We start from the raw sequence: 15,666 nt of genomic DNA, 5'->3' as shown, positions 1-15,666 counted from the left end.
GAGGAGTGGGAGTCTGCACTCTGATAAACCAAGCCAAGTCGTCTTTTGCACCGTGCACAGTGCATGCACCACGCGCATGCACCCTGAGAGGCCTTGCGCTAGATGGCACCGTTATCTACGTCTGTGGTATGTTTCAGATGAGTACAGCTTGCGCTGTTGCGACGTAAATATGGCCGCGCCACACTCTGTTTGCACCAAGGAAGAACAGCAATTTTTGTGGTCTGAGGGTGCGGAAATTTCAGCACAATACGGGGACAGTGTTTTGCTACAGCGAAGTTTTTACCAGTGGATTGAACAGTTCAAAAAGGGGTCGCACGAGCACGAAGGAAGAGGAAAGATCCGGGCGTTCATCTGCAGCCGTAACTGATGCCAATATTGAACAAGTGCATGATATGATGCTGAATAACAGACGAATGACTGTTGATGACGTGACAAACTTTATGCTCATTAGCTATGGTTCTCTATATGAAATCATGAATAACACGATTAAATTTCGCGAAGTCTGTTCGAGATGGGTTCCAAACCAACTCAATGAAGAGCAGAAGCGCCATCGTGTGAGAATCTGTCAGCACCTACTGGACCGTCATGCTAACGAAGGACCATCACTGGAGATGAAATATGGGTTCACTAATTCGAACCAGAGAGCAAAAGTCAGAACATGGAATGGAAGCATCTGCTGTGGTAAAACATTGTCGCCGTATTGTGCTGAAAGTCTTCCATGAATTTCCGTTGCTTGTACACCTTCAGACCACAAAAAGGGAATACGGAACGTTGTTATTCTTTTGTGCAAACAGAGAGTAGCGCGGCCATCATTACGTCACAACAGCGTAAGTTGTACTGATCTGATAACGGTGAAACCTACCACCGACGTAGGCAACGGCGCTATCTAGCGGCTGGTGAGCACACAACGCCATAAAGCCAACCTAAAGACAATTAGAGCAAAATTGCAGATACGTATTGTCTTGCACTCGTACTTACGGTTTCACATGTATACATATGGAATATATAGAATAGACGGGTTTCAAATGCATACATACAGAATAGGTGGGCGAATGTCAGTAACAATGAAGCAACATCAGTCTGTGCACGGGCCAGTTATTTGTGCTCCACTCTATAAAATTAACCCTGTTATAGGAAAGATCGACTAGAAAAACATGGTTTCTGTAAAGCTTCTTCTTCTTCTGTTTGATTTTGGCTACTATCGACCATGCAGTATAAACTACGGTATCCTAGATCATCTTTTCCCTCCACTGGCTTTGATCTTCTGCTAATACAGCTCAATTCGTTGTCTCATCTCCTTTTTTCCCCTTTGTTAACAATACTTTTGAAGATTTCTTTTCTACTTCTCGAAAATCTCTGAAGTCTGAAAGTAATTGTCGGAAGTGGTTCCAGTTTTGAATGTCTTCCTGACTAATGCCCATTCTCTCCATATCGGTAGGTATCTCCATAAACCACCTTGGAACAATCTTTTTCACTTCGAAATGTGTAAAGAGTTTTCGAGTTAACCATTCTTAATTCGTTCATAGGAGATGATCATAAAATTACATTAATCTCTTCTTCATCGACTATATAAATCCTTCAGTCCCTTTATACGTCTCTTTGGCAAGTTTTAATGTACGTTGTCCAACAACATATCTAGGTCCGAGATTCTTCCTAATGATCTATCTTTCTTTCCACTCCAGTTGTTCCAGCAATCCTGTACTTGTTAAATCCAAGGTCCAGGCAAATGCTGGGTCTGTACCTTAATTAAGGCCACGGCCGCTTCCTTCCCACTCCTAGCCCTTTCCTGTCCCATCGTCGCCGTAAGACCTATCTGTGTCGGTGCGACGTAGAACAACTAGCAAAAAAAAAAAATAAAAAAAATCCAAGGTCTCAGCAACACCGACTCCTTCATTATTACCCGCACAATGGTTCTGCAGTGAGAGTTGCATAACTAGTAGGCTTATGGGCTATCAGGTCCCCTAATCTTTATACAACTCACCTACATAAGTGAAGAGCAGACTGGACGATACTTGAAATTTGATGAAACACATTTTCATTTGAACTAATTAGTGTCTATCAATAATTTCCCTGAGCAAGCCTCCGTGGCTCAGACGGCAGCGCGTTGGCCTCTCACCACTGGATACCTTGGTTCAAATCCCGGTCATTCCATGTGAGATTTGTGCTGGACAAAGCGGAGGCGGGACAGGTTTTTCTCCGTGTACTCCGGTTTTCCCTGTCATCTTTCATTTCAGCAACACTCTCCATTCTCATTTCGTAGCATCTACCATTCATTAATATATCACTTTGGGAGTGGCGACCCCATCGTAATAATAGCCTATATATGATTAATCAAACATCCCTGACCCGGTCACTGACTGGAAAACAGGTTGTAGGAGTTCATTTTCAATAATTTCCCTATTTAATCACTTTCGTTAGTGTTACTGCAAATGTATTAAAACACTTTTTGACATAACAATATGGCAATATCGTATGCAATTTTCTTCATATTGGTCCGTATTGATAACAATTACAATAAATAGAAATAAGTATTCCACCCAGTCCATACATATTTATTTATATGTGACTATTTATATATCACTAGGGCCCGGATGTTTATGACGTCACATATTTTTTTCTTTGTATTCTTTCCATGGAAAAAACAACTTCAGCAAGATTTTACCTACGGTGACTAAAATTATACGATTTTCACGGGTCATTATGAAGTCATTTTTTGGCTTTATAATGTTTTTTGGCATTTTACCGGCAAGTTTCCATATTATGGTAATATATTTCCGTGAATTTTTCGTATTTTTGTAATTTTTTTTTTTTTACATTTTTCGAATACCTGCTTGCAGTCGTCTCAAAGACTAATTTTCACATCTCCTAATTGGTGTCTGTAATTTCTTACAATTATCTTTCTTAGAAATATTTATGTTTGTGAATTAGGAGTGTAAGCTGTGTAGAAAGCGACAGAAAGACGAGTCTCAATTTAACTCTAATGATTTGATGTATTTCAGATTTGCCCAAATAACATCCTGCGATGTTGAGCGGTCTTTTACCCGTTACGTGAAAAAATGTTGCGTGAAAAAAAGATCGTTCGTATTTGTATATTCTAAAATATATGAAATTTGCTGTTGCAATTATTGTTTTTGATCTCCCATCAAAATGTGACATTTATTTCATTTTGTGCAGAGTCGAGATTGAGCAATTAAATGCATTCAGAATACCGCATAATAATAACAACAACGTTATTATTGAATGTACTAGATGTTAAAAGTATATTTTCAATATAGGCCTAATGTTAATATAAACAGTGGCAAGATTTTGAAGATTTCCAAAATGTTACAAAAAAATTTTGAAGTCATATTTGTTGTCATATTTTAATACTTTTTAAGGCCATAAATGATTACATTTTCTAACATTTTTAGTTCATCAACATCCGGGCCCTAATCTCACATTGTGGGATACACATTCGTCCAACATTGCTTCACAAGCCCCATTAAGTTTTTTCTTTGCACAATTCTTGGCACAATTCACAAATTTATATACAGTTACAAGGTTATACAAATGTAAATCAACCACACCTTGTTTTAAAATTTCTGGAAAACGATATAAGTTTAGAAATTAAATACAGGTAATAAACTCTACTGAAGTTCTCTCAAGGAAAAACTGCCAATTTCTCCTCAGCATCATCTTATTACCCAATTTGTGGGTATCAACTGATAGCACTCATGTGACATTCATGTATTATGTGAAAGCTGAAATTCCCATAGAGGCACTTCCACAGAATCAACTGATTAAATGGGATGAATTTGATATTCATCAAAATACTATTTCATCAAATGTGTGTCATTAGAAGTAATTTTAATTTTAAGAATTTATACTTATTCTTACGTCACTAGACACAAAAAAATTAATTTCCTAAGACACATGAAGCTTCTCGACACAATTCATGAACACATCATCCAGTTTTTAACATATACGTTTTGTCATTGTCTTACGTATATACGGAGTCTAATGTTTTGTCAATTTTTAGTTATAAGTGGCCGAGGATGATCAGTACATGATTGGAAATTGTCCCACAGTGTGATATAAATAAATGTGTATTGATTAGGTGGAATCGTTATTTATATTCATTGATATGTATTGTAATAATAATAATAATAATAATAATAATAATAATAATAATAATAATAATAATTATTATTATTATAATTGTACCGGGAGGTACACCTCAATTCCGCTCATTCAAAAGAAGCGCCTTAATGAACTCTATCTATCCAAAAAACGTGAAACTGCTACGGCATGAAGTTGGGACATAAATCAGAAGATGTCACTACTGAATAATTGAGAAGTTTGTTAGTTCTAAGTTTCCTCTACTGATTGGATTTATTTTGTTTGTTTTGGTGTACATCCAGAAGTTTGGGCATTTCTCCATAGATGCCATTACAAAAACTGAGGTCATGCACTCTGGTGCAAGGTAAAATAATTTATTATTGAAAGAAATTTTGTGTTTATGGTTTTTTTCAAGTAAATTAACTTTCATTTTTTAAATATATATTTCAAATCGGGGATAGAGAGTGCGTTACCCTCTCGAGTTCCCCTTCAACTTAGTTTGAGGTGTCTACGATTTCGTAACTGTATTTCTTTCCTGTAATGCATTAAAACTTTCTTTCGAGTCACCTCAGTAGCTTGGGATTAGCCCCTGTATCATCGGGCAGAGAGCTCAATTAGGATTTTTAATTGTCTAGGAGTGCAAGTGTACGCCTCCTTTCATTTTGTGTGCGGGCCAGTATTTTAACCTGTTTTTCTTTTCCACGAAGGCCCAGTAGTTTGGGTACTAGTTACCCCTGTGTACTAAATTGCAAGGTATAAGTCAGGCCTAGAGAGGCCAGAAATTTATAAAATTTTCGATGTAATGTTGCCTTGAATAGGCTGTAAGAAATTGGTTAAAGTGGGAGAGCATGTAAGCTCTTTTATGTGATTTCTAAATTCTACTGTAATATTGAGGAGTGCCTCTGGAAGGCTAGAGATTATAACTTTTGGAGCAAGTGCTCTTGAATTTGGGAGATTTCTATCTTCATCTAAATAATACCACCTTTTAAATTGTAAATGTGTAAACTAAGGGCTTGAAGCACAAAATTGTTAAATTCTCTATTCTGGGGTTCTCTATTTTAACCCCCAAATTTGTCATTGTAATTTCACTAAGTGAAAAGTTGTTAAGTTTTTTTAAAATGAAATATAACCTTTTTTTAAAGTTTTAAATTAATTTTTGATATTGTAGTTAGACCCATTCTACCTTTTTCACCTCTGCGATCCACCAAAACACGGTAATAATAATAATAATTTTATCGTGGTTTGGTGGATTAGCAGAGGTGAAAGAAGGTGCTGGGATGAATGGGTCTAACTACAGAATCAAAGTTAATTTTAAAATTTCAAATAAATATTATATTTTTGAATTTTAACAATCAACCAATCACAAAATCTTAACAACATTTAGTTTGGGAATAACCATTTGTAAACAATACTAGAAAGATCCAAGATTCCAGAACTTTAACTCTCTCGGGCTACACGCCCCTAGTTTTACAAAAGCACAATTTGTTCAAAGGAGCAGAAAACCCCTACCACATGGAGCACTTGCTCCCAACTTTTAACCTCAAGCCTCCCAGAGGACTTCTTACAACACCAGAAAAGAGCAGAAGCGCTCTCAGTTTTTCAAGCCTATTTAAGGCAATGTCAGACTTTACAATAAATTGCCATCAAGGCACAACTTACAACAAATGAAACAGGGGCACCTCGTACCCAACCTACTGGGCCATAGCAGAAAATAACAGGTTAAGTAATTGGCCCGCAACCCCCAGTTGAATGGAGGCGTGTACTTGCACTCCTACATGAAACTTCTTAAAACCTAAATGGCACTAGGTCGATGAAACAGGGGCTATTCCCAAACTATGGAGGTGACCCGTATAAGGAAGAAATTTAAACATTAAGGAAGAGAAGAAAATCAGTTACCAAAACGTAGTCACCTAAATCAAAATGAAGGGAAGCTCGAGAGGGTAAGGCACTCTCTATCCCCGATTTATAGTTAAAGATATTTACATAAGCCGGGAAAAATTACATTACAGAAAAGTAGGTTCCATGAGCTAGCAAGAAAATAAAGATGTTAAACGGCCATTACCTTACTGAAGAGCTGCTGCCTGATGAAAGAGGCGCTTCCCGCCTCCTGCTACACGTCCATACACTAGGTTAGATGTTGATGAAGTGGCCAGGAGACGTGAAAATCAGCAGTTTTTATACCCTCGGGGAAGGTTCGAGACCTTTCATGAATAAAACAGCCACACCCATTTAGTTTTATTGGGTCGCTTAGAGTTACACACCAAAATCGAAGAAGAAACCTGTGATTGGTAGAAAATAAATTACAGAAATTCTTGATTGGTTAAAATCAAAACAGACGGAAAGGCAGGATAAATATTGCCAACCCAAAAATGAATGCACTAAATTTAGTGAAGAACAAACTTGCGAATACAAAATTTCTTCAAATAAAGTTCCTTCACTTCGCACCAGGGTGCATGATCATAGTTTTTTTTGCAGAGGCATCTATGAGAGAATGTCCAAACTTCTTGATAAATAGTAAATAAAAACACGTCGAAATTCACACAGTGACATCTTCAGAGGAAAGGTTTAAGTAGGTCCCGTTTTAAGTTCAGAGTTTCTCCTGTAGAGGAGGATTTATTGGCGCAAGATTTAAAGGTGCGGCGTAGGAGTGTACCACCCGGTACAATAATAATAATAATAATAATAATAATAATAATAATAATAATAATAATAATAATAATAATATGGCAATACGAAATAATTAAGTTAGAACAAATTAGAACATTACAGAGGTTAACTTCTCTCTTTTACAATAATCTCTGTATATAGCCAAGTTCGTTCCTGTCTGTCCGTCTGTTTGTCTCTAAACAGCTGGGTAATGAGTAAAGCAAACAGTTGGCAGTACGTTGGTGTTTGTCAAAATCCAGATATGCAAACAGAACCTACTAGTACTGCCGTTCCTAAGCGTCATAGCGTACCATCTCTGTTTCAACAAGTAGAGAGAGAGTTAAATGTATATTCTCTATCTCTATCCCTCTCACTATATTCGTGTTTGTGCTGGGAATTTTGAATGGGTGGTGGTAGCAGCCCATCCCCCACAGAAGGTAAGAGCAAAGCGAACGGTCAGTTAGTATAGCAAGTCCGCGCGCTGGCATGAGTGTTGACACAATTAATCTATCTTGTTTAGCAAGGACAATAATTGAATAAACTTTCGAAAATTCAGTGGCATAACGAATTCAATCATATTGTCAGTCCCCTTCCCTGAAAGAGAGAGCGGGAGAGAGAGAGAGAGAGAGAGAGAGAGGGAAAGACGAAGTGAAATAGAGAAAATGATAGAAATTATTCATAATATATTACGCATTCACATACACAGATACGTACATACATGCAGTATGCATATATATGAGACAGAAGATAACATACGCTCGTAATATCAACCCCCTTTCACTATGTGCGTGCGTTAATTTCTCGTTCCAGCCTCGCTTGTCCTCTTTACCAAGCCCGCAATCATAGCCATTCAAAGTAATCCACCAATAGGTTAACGCCATTGCCATTATACTTCCTGAACAATACGTATTGCACTGTTATAAATTAAAGCAATGTATTACTGATAATTTGTTTTATTTCTCTTTAATATTTAGTATTCACCACTTCACTTAGTACAAAAAATTCTAGTCAATTTATAGGAGCTTGACATTTTGTTTTTCTAAATGTGATAGAAATAATAATACCGTGAATAATCCTATTGTATATATTCAATGGATGATGTTCATGAGGGTTTTGAATTCTGGGATAAACTTACCGGCTTGTGACGAGGATGTTTTGAGGGTGGCATTATACTATCCTAGACTGTTGTTGCACCCTATTTGTACAGGGTGCTTAAGGTATATTTATTTTGAGCGCACATTAGTGGTAGTACGAAGAACAACCATGTTTAGCGAATAAAGAAATGTATTGTTACAAAACTTGATACACAGATGCAGGAGTTATTGGAGCACAGGTTTATTTAATGTAACTGCCTTTACCGAAAGGGCGGTCCCAGTGCGAGACCGGAAGCCCCGATTTGCTCGAATCCCATGGTTTTTATTGATGTTGGACATTACTCGGGTTATGGTGGCTTATGTGGAATCAGTCGCACTGTAGCAGTGTTGATTAGTCACTTGTTAAACGACACTCCACACGTAATAATGAAGGGGATTTAGATCAGGCGAGTTAGGTGGCCACATGTTCTGTGTGACGTAGTCGTATAGATTGGCTGCTTGTCTGCCGGTGCAAACACCTCTTAAAACACATGCCTTTGTGTACGGTAATCCAAGGTTTCACAACTGTCTCCAGCATCTCAGTGTAGATAGCGACATTCACCCGAAGGCACTGTAAAAAGAAGGGGGTACGTGTCCTTCTCTGCCCCACCCTTAAAACCATCTCAGAAATCCCTTGCCACACTTCCTGTTCATCCTTTGATCTCGGTGGACATTTTTCATCGAAAAGAATGAACAGGCCAAGTTCTTCGGAATGTTTCAACTTGTTCAGTAATCGCTTTACTCTTACAATTTACGCTTTATGGTGACAATGGGATAGGAAATGGCTTGGAGCGGCCGTGGCATTAATTAACGTACAGCCCGAGCATTTGTCTGGTGTGAAAATGGGAAACTACAGAAAGCCATCTTCAGGGCTGCCGACGGTAGGGTTACGAACCCACCATCCCCCGAATGCAAACTCGCACGGCCAATTCGCTCGGTAATGGCCTTATCCTACGATATCATGAGAAGTCAGTGATTGTTCGCATAGTTACAATTATATAAATGAATCATACATAGGCCTATATATCGTACTTGCATCCATGTATACATACATAGGCCTACATCTTCATTATTAGACTTGTGTACGGTATTTCAGTCTGCAAGCCGCCAAGGAGGCGCATGAGCATTATCACTTATTTGCCCGGCGTCTAACAAATAGTAATTTCATGAGAGTGGCTTTCGTGAATTACCTCAATACAGTAGCTAATATATTGCTTACCGGGCGAGTTGGCCGTGCGCGTAGAGGCGCGCGCCTGTGAGCTTGCATCCGAGAGATAGTAGGTCCGAATCCCACTATCGGCAGCCCTGAAAATGGTTTCCCGTGGTTTCCCATTTTCACACCAGGCAAATGCTGGGGCTGTACCTTAATTAAGGCCACGGCCGCTTCCTTCCAACTCCTAGGCCTTTCCTATCCCATCGTCGCCATAAGACCTATCTGTGTCGGTGCGACGCAAAGCCCCTAGCAAAAAATATATATATATTGCTTAATTGTTTCTGTGCTTTTTAATTATTATCACGGAAGGCAGAATAAAAAAAGACTGATTGAAGAGAAAAATATATGTACTTGTCTGTCAAATTTTTTTTTTTGCTAGTTGCTTTACGTTGCACCGACACAGATAGGTCTTATGGCGACGATGAGACAAGAAAGGGCTAGGAGTGGGAAGGAAGCGGCCGTGGCCTTAATTAAGGTACAGCCCCAGCATTTGCCTGGTGTGAAAATGGGAAACCACGGAAAACCATTTTCAGGGCTGCCGACAGTGGGGTTCGAACCTACTATGTCCAGAATACTGGATACTGGCCGCACTTAAACGACTGCAGCTATCGAGCTCGGTTGTCAAATTATTAAAGATATATAACCATGAAAGGCAACTGTTGACAAGAAATAAACGAAACTCTGGAGATTGATTGTATGTATCGTTTATTACTTTTACATACATTTTTACCCTACATTGTATCATTTTTAAAAGCAAAGCAAAGTCATCTCCGTACAGGCATGTAGAGGAGTAAAAGGTTTCCACTGTCCGTAACCTCGGCACTTGATGGGGTAGAGCGGTTAGTTCTACGCGTTGCCCCCAGGAATTAACCTGGTACTCATTTTTGGTGTAGGCTGAGTGAACCTCAGGGCCATGTGCACCTCCGGAAGTGGAAATCTCGTTTCTTTAACTTTACGACTTCCTGACGGGGATTCGAATCCACATCCTCCTGGGTAAACCAAGCACGCCTTTACCACCTCGACCAGAAAGCCCCTTATTCTATAATTTGGGCGCTTCATATTCATTAAACTGTTGCTGATTTAGACGAAAGTACTTTTTAATTCTTCATCCTTTCCATCCATTGCTTGAATCAAATGATGGAATTCACCACGAATTATTCTTCCAATTTCATTTTATTATTATTATTAACTATATACAGTCGTATCAGCACACACTTTTTTAAAACATAACCGGTTTTCGGACACTAAGGTCCGTCATCAGTGTTAAAATTTAAATTTAATTTCACATAAGTGTGTCGTCAAAATAGGTAAAAATGAGTTTAAAATGTAGCTCTGTTGACATCAACTCTAAAAATAAGGAAAAGAAAAAATAAGTGTAAAAGTGTGAAAATAATACTTATAAACTTACAATGTTGTTGTAAAAGGAAGAGGAAGGGCTGGCTTTTCCTCGTGCTCAAGCTGTTGGTCGAGTACTGACAAACGTTCAGCTTTAAGTACGGAACCGCGCTGCAAGCACATGATGTTACGTCATCTCAAGGTTTCGTTGGAAGCACCTGATGTTACGTCAACTCAAGATTGTAAACAAAATGTTGCTTGCGAATGTTTCATTTAAAATTTTATCTGGTTCTCTTGTCTGCGCCGAAAATATCTCAATGTTTTCACGTGTATTTAATTCAAATCCATAATTACCCTTAAAAATTACCTTCATGTCCTTTTCGATCCCTAAAATGCTGTGGTTATTGTTGTAAATGTGTTCCGCAAAAGCTGAATATATGTTTTACTTTATTGCCTTGAAATGTTCTTGATATCTTTGATTTAACGTTCGTCCAGTTCTTCCTATATAAAACATTTTACAGTCGTCACACGTGACTCTGTATACTCCCGAATTGATATATATATCCTTTTTATTGACACTATGTGCATTATATATATGTTCTGATATTTTATTTCTGTCTCGAAAAGCTGTTTTAAGTTGAAATTTCTTAAATATATTCGCGATTTTAAAAACTTGACTTCCAAAATATGTAAACGTTACAAATTGATTACGTTCATGGATTTCATGTGTACAATGTCTTCTCCTCTTTCTTAATCTTCCACTACAGCGACCAGTAAAAAACGTCTCCTCTTCAATTAATCCGCCATCTTTAAACGGCTGCCTAGCATAGTTTAGCTTCTGTTCGTGACACAGCACATCACACCTTGGTATTTCTTAGCATAGCGTAGCTTATCCTGGCTTTCTGTGTGTGGTGGCCTTTATAGCATAGCGTAGCTTAGCTTTCTGTGTGTGGTGATATCTACAGCATAGCGTAGCTTATCTTAGCTTTCTGTGTGTGGTGGTATCTACAGCATAGCGTAGCTTATCTTAGCTTTCTGTGTGTGGTGGTATCTACAGCATAGCGTAGCTTATCTTAGCTTTCTGTGTGTGGTGGTCTTTATAGCATAGCGTAGCTTATCTTAGCTTTCTGTGTGTGGTGGTCTTTATAGCATAGCGTAGCTTATCTTAGCTTTCTGTGTGTGGTGGTATCTACAGCATAGCGTAGCTTCTCTTAGCTTTCTGTGCGTGGTGGCCTCTACAGCATAGCGTAGCTTATCTTAGCTTTCTGTGTGTGGTGGTATCTACAGCATAGCGTAGCTTATCCTAGCTTTCAGTGTGTGGTGGTATCTACAGCATAGCGTAGCTTCTCTTAGCTTTCTGTGTGTGGTGGCCTCTACAGCAGGGGTTTCCAATTTGCAAGGGCTCAAGGGCCATTTTGGAAACATTAGTCATGTTCGCGGGCCGCATTGACTAGGTCAACTTTCGTAAAATTCTGCAAATAGTACAGAAGCACCATTATGAAATAATATGCATAGTTCAATTGAAATGAGGGTTTGATCATTTTAATTGCTTAAAACATTATTTTAAAATTGCATAAAAGAGTGAAATTTGGAGCCGGGCTGAGTGGCTGAGACGGTTGAGGCGCTGGCTCAGTCCGGTGGTATTTGAAGGTGTTCAAATACGTCAGCCTCGTGTCGGTAGATTTACTGGCACGTAAAAGAACTCCTGTGGGACAAAATTTTGACACCTCGGCGTCTCCCAAAACCATAAAAAGTAGTCAGTGGGACGCAAAAATAATAACATTATTACTTAAAATTTGGATTTTAAATGTTTTAAAATCAAAAATAATCTGTTGAGAAGAAGTTAATACTTAAAAAGAGGAACTAGTATTAAAGAATAATTAGTTCTGACTTCGGCCTGTAAGGTGCATACAAATTAATACGTTTATGAACGAGCTAATAAATATTTTTGTGACTTTCCTTCACATTATTTCTTACAGTGCTCTCGCGGGCCGCAAAAGTGGCTTCGCGGGCCACATGCGCCCCGCGGGCCGCCATTTGGGAACCCCTGCTCTACAGCATAGGGTAGCTTATCTTAGCTTTCTGTGTGTGGTGGCTTTAACTTGTCCGCATAGACGAAACTGATTACTAGATTTCCACGTAACTGTCACTGTAAATTCGTGTTCTCATCAGGAGGTGATGGGTTGTTTTTAGCCACACCCCATAAAAGCGGGTGAGTTGCATGTACAGTCGCAAACAAAAGGCTAAAAAGTACAAGAGCACTAAGAAAGTTTTGCAATATGCAAAAAACGGTTGGATGGACACCCCTGTTGTGGTGAAGGATGAAAAGAGGGGTGAAAACTGGTCTGGAAGACAGCAAGGCGCGACCTTCACACCAGTTGTTACCAAGCAGTAGGATTGAAAGCAAGTTAAGATGTCAGTGTGGTCTAAAGGTGAATATCGCGCAATTATCCGCTACAATTTTGCTCGTGGATTAACTGTTGACCAGTGCCTGGAGGAAATGACTCCTGTGCTGGGGAAAGACTGTACACATCGCACGACAATTTTCCGCTTGTACAAAGAGTTCCAGAGGAGAAATTTTGGGGTTGAAGACGATCCTCGTTCTGGGCGACCGTCTGAATCAATGACTGAGGAAAACATTAAAGCTGTGAGGAAATGTTGCAACAAGAGTGGCGGTTGATATATCGGCAGGCTGAAGAGACCCTCCACATCCCTGCACCAGCTATTCATTCAATTCTACATGCCCATCTCCATCTTAAAGGTTTGTTCCCTTTGGGTGCCCCATTCACTTTCAGAGGAACAAAGGGCACATCGAGTGAAATGGTGCCGAAAAATGCTAGAACAGTTTGAAAATGGTACTTCGCGTAACTTCAATAGCATCCTTACAGGTGACGAAACTTAGCTTTATTATTACGATGTCCCAACAAAATTCCACAACAAGGTGTGGCTGTTTGAAGATGAGGGTCCTGTGACTGTGCGAAAGTCAAGGTCAATGAAGAAAAGGATGATCGCAGTATTCTTCACTAAACGGGGCATCCTGACTCGGGTTGTGCTAGAAACACAAAGGGCAGGTACTGCGAAGTGGTACAGTGAGACTTATCTGCCTCAGGTCATCCAGGCTCTCAAGCAGCTCCGTCCAAGGTCACGGCTCACCACTTGGCTCTTGCATCACGACAATGCTGCAGCACATCGTGCTAATGCCAGATCAGGGTTGACTGTGCTTGATCACCCTCCATACAGTCCTGATCTTGCCCCATGTGACTTCGCACTCTTTCCAGAAGTGAAGATGAAGCCGAAAGGGTGGCGTTTTGCATCCGACGAGGAGCTTCTGGCAGCATGGGATGAGGAGTGTAAAAATGTAACCGAAGAAAAGTGGCAGAGTTGGTTCAGTGACTTTTTTCGACGTATGGAGACGTGTATTGAGTGAGGTGGAAATTATTTTGAAAACGTATAAAGCGTTCAAAACTTTCCTAGTGTCCTTTGTAAATGATCGCATGGTATTAAGAAAGTTCCGCGTAGGTACACTTTTTTCAGAAGCAACTGAACCTATAGGTATAATGTTTGTTGTAGGTATCCGCAGTGTTTGTATGTACTTGGGAGATGAATTATATTTTGATAAGAAGTGAAATTAAATCTAATAAAATATTAAATGTGAGGGACATGCTATACCATGCCTTTATTCGTGTTTTTGAGTGACTGTACCTTTTTCTATAACCACACACCAACTTTGCTGAAGGCCATAAATTTCTGGCGGTGGCAAGAAACAAAGAATCGAACCCAGGACTCTGTATAGGGCAGCTAATAGCACTAACCGTCACGCTACAAATGTGGACAGATTAATAATGATTTCAATACGTGAATACTCTGATGGTGATATTGGTAATTACCGTATGTTTTAAGAAGAAGTACAACTGGGCAACCGGCCTCTGAGTACTCTATCCTTAGTTGCTTGCCAGTGACTGGGAGGGGAGGGTATTCTATCTTTTCATTAATTCCAATTTATTGGCGAACTACCCCTACGCAGACGAAAAATACACCCACGTAAACCCCTGCCTGTTGTAAGAGGCGACCAAATGGGACGACCAAGTGACAATGTTTTTGGAACCATTAGGTCACCTGTGATTAGCACCACAATGTGAGGAACACCACGGGTCTACGTTACCTGTGATTAGCACCACAATGTGAGGAACACCACGGGTCTACGTTACCTGTGATTAGCACCACAATGTGAGGAACATCACGGGTCTACGTTACCTGTGATTAGCACCACAATGTGAGGAACACCACGGGTCTACGTTACCTGTGATTAGCACCGCTATGCACGGAACGCCACGGGTGTACGTTACCTGTGATTAGCACCACTATGCACGGAACGCCACGGGTGTACGTTACCTGTGATTAGCACCACAATGTGAGGAACACCACGGGTCTACGTTACCTGTGATTAGCACCACTATGCACGGAACGCCACGGGTGTACGTTACCTGTGATTAGCACCACAATGTGAGGAACACCACGGGTCTACGTTACCTGTGATTAGCACCACAATGTGAGGAACGCCACGGGTCTACGTTACCTGTGATTAGCACCGCTATGCACGGAACGCCACGGGTGTACGTTACCTGTGATTAGCACCACAATGTGAGGAACGCCACGGGTCTACGTTACCTGTGATTAGCACCACAATGTGAGGAACGCCACGGGTCTACGTTACCTGTGATTAGCACCACAATGTGAGGAACACCACGGGTCTACGTTACCTGTGATTAGCACCACTATGCACGGAACGCCACGGGTGTACGTTACCTGTGATTAGCACCACTATGCACGGAACGCCACGGGTGTACGTTACCTGTGATTAGCACCACAATGTGAGGAACACCACGGGTCTACGTTACCTGTGATTAGCACCACAATGTGAGGAACGCCACGGGTCTACGTTACCTGTGATTAGCACCGCTATGCACGGAACGCCACGGGTGTACGTTACCTGTGATTAGCACCACAATGTGAGGAACGCCACGGGTGTACGTTACCTGTGATTAGCACCACAATGTGAGGAACGCCACGGGTCTACGTTACCTGTGATTAGCACCACAATGTGAGGAACGCCACGGGTCTACGTTACCTGTGATTAGCACCACTATGCACGGAACGCCACGGGTCTACGTTACCTGTGATTAGCACCACTATGCGCGGAACGCCATGGGTGTACGTTACCTGTGATTAGCACCACTATGC

This window comes from Anabrus simplex, chromosome 9 (assembly GCF_040414725.1).
Source record: "Anabrus simplex isolate iqAnaSimp1 chromosome 9, ASM4041472v1, whole genome shotgun sequence".
NCBI classification, from domain to species: Eukaryota; Metazoa; Arthropoda; class Insecta; order Orthoptera; family Tettigoniidae; genus Anabrus; species Anabrus simplex.
The sequence above is the reverse complement of the archived record's forward strand: the minus strand, read 5'-3'. Positions refer to the sequence as shown.